The sequence below is a fragment of the Schistocerca nitens genome, chromosome 7 (genome assembly GCF_023898315.1).
Source record: "Schistocerca nitens isolate TAMUIC-IGC-003100 chromosome 7, iqSchNite1.1, whole genome shotgun sequence".
NCBI classification, from domain to species: Eukaryota; Metazoa; Arthropoda; class Insecta; order Orthoptera; family Acrididae; genus Schistocerca; species Schistocerca nitens.
The window spans coordinates 308,350,710-308,353,209 of record NC_064620.1 but is presented as its reverse complement, the minus strand read 5'-3'; positions in this window follow the sequence as shown (position 1 = coordinate 308,353,209).

Sequence of the window (2,500 nt, the reverse complement as noted above, 5' to 3'; positions counted from 1 at the left end):
AATGAATCAATACGCAGAACACCACAGTGTGCGCGAAGTGAACTATGTTGAGATGGTTGCAATTAGGCAACGCTACACGAATTCCTAGATTCATATAACTAACAATTACAGGGCAGGTTAAGGCGCAACGTGGGTTAGGTTAGGGCGCAACGTGGGTTAGGTTAGGGCGCAACGTGGGTTAGGTTTGGGCGCAACGTGGGTTAGGTTAGGGCGCAACGTGGGTTAGGTTAGGGCGCAACGTGGGTTAGGTTAGGGCCCAACGTAGGTTAGGTTAGGGCGCAACGTAGGTTAGGTTAGGGCGCAACGTAGGTTAGGTTAGGGCGCAACGTAGGTTAGGTTAGGGCGCAACGTAGGTTAGGTTAGGGCGCAACGTAGGTTAGGTTAGGGCGCAACGTAGGTTAGGTTAGGGCGCAACGTAGGTTAGGTTAGGGCGCAACGTGGGTTAGGTTAGGGCGCAACGTGGGTTAGGTTTGGGCGCAACGTGGGTTAGGTTAGGGCGCAACGTGGGTTAGGTTAGGGCGCAACGTGGGTTAGGTTAGGGCCCAACGTAGGTTAGGTTAGGGCGCAACGTAGGTTAGGTTAGGGCGCAACGTAGGTTAGGTTAGGGCGCAACGTAGGTTAGGTTAGGGCGCAACGTAGGTTAGGTTAGGGCGCAACGTAGGTTAGGTTAGGGCGCAACGTAGGTTAGGTTAGGGCGCAACGTGGGTTAGGTTAGGGCGCAACGTGGGTTAGGTTAAGGCGCAACGTGGGTTAGGTTAGGGCGCAACGTGGGTTAGGTTAGGGCGCAACTTGGGTTAGGTTAAGGCGCAACTTGGGTTAGGTTAAGGCGCAACTTGGGTTAGGTTAAGGCGCAACTTGGGTTAGGTTAAGGCGCAACTTGGGTTAGGTTAAGGCGCAACTTGGGTTAGGTTAAGGCGCAACTTGGGTTAGGTTAAGGCGCAACTTGGGTTAGGTTAAGGCGCAACTTGGGTTAGGTTAAGGCGCAACTTGGGTTAGGTTAAGGCAGAAGTTGGGTTAGGTTAAGGCAGAAGTTGGGTTAGGTTAAGGCAGAAGTTGGGTTAGGTTAAGGCAGAAGTTGGGTTAGGTTAAGGCGCAACTTGGGTTAGGTTAAGGCGCAACTTGGGTTAGGTTAAGGCGCAACTTGGGTTAGGTTAAGGCGCAACTTGGGTTAGGTTAAGGCGCAACTTGGGTTAGGTTAAGGCGCAACTTGGGTTAGGTTAAGGCGCAACTTGGGTTAGGTTAAGGCGCAACTTGGGTTAGGTTAAGGCGCAACTTGGGTTAGGTTAAGGCAGAAGTTGGGTTAGGTTAAGGCAGAAGTTGGGTTAGGTTAAGGCAGAAGTTGGGTTAGGTTAAGGCAGAAGTTGGGTTAGGTTAAGGCAGAAGTTGGGTTAGGTTAAGGCAGAAGTTGGGTTAGGTTAAGGCAGAAGTTGGGTTAGGTTAAGGCAGAAGTTGGGTTAGGTTAAGGCAGAAGTTGGGTTAAGGGATGGTGTGTGTGGGGGGGGGGTGGGGTGGCGAGGTTCGTTGATAGTGATGGTAGTAAGTGGACGCCTGAGGCACTATCAGATATGTCACGTCAGTTGCACTTGTGGCTCATGGCAGGTGGCGCGCCCGTTCTGTGTTTGTGGCAAAGGAGTGGCACACCTGTGTCTTTCATTCCTGCCATTGTTTATGTGCTGTGAGATGCGGCAGTGTGGTGCTGTTGGGTGCACCCCTGTGTAGGACATGTGTGGGTGTTGGTGGCGTATCTGAGCAATGGTGGTTGTAGGAAGAGTGGGATATTCAGTTTTCTGGTTCGACGTCCCGGTCTGGTTATCATAGTGTGGATGGTGTACTGTGGCCGAGAGGATGCACTGGATGTTGTTCCATGCTGGTACTTAGATGTTGTGTCTGCGTCTGTTACAGGCATAGACTAGTGGGTGATGGAGTGTGTGGGTGACGTGTGGTTGACATTGTGTGCACAGACGTTCAGCATGTATAGGGACAGTTGTATGTGTTATCTATATTCCGATGACTGCGCGTATTACTAAGCACCGCCGCGTATAAGCTTAATGTATGTATAGTCAATGCCTGTTCTATCTCTGTACAGTAGTAGCGGTGCGACTGCACTAGCTAGCTACACCTCGCGGCATCGTCCCCCGGTGTATGGCATATGATTATAAACATTCTGTCTATTAGTCAAAACCGGTGGTGTGACTACGTCACATGTTTGAGGTGGGGGGACGCAACACCGTGCCGGTGGGTCAGGGCTGCGAAACACTTTCCCCACACTGGGGGCTCGGACCCTCATTACTCGTCCCAGTAATATATTGCGGAGCGCACATAGCCATTGCCCAGAGTCTTTGCGACTGCGAGTGCAACGCCCACGGGGACCGACGTGGATGGGGCGGCCCATAGCTGATCGCTCAGCATCGGAATCCGTACAGTGAGCGACGCGGTCGCGCACAGACTTAGAGCACGTTTAGGGACAGCGGGAATGTCGAATATTGGATAAAACTCTTCA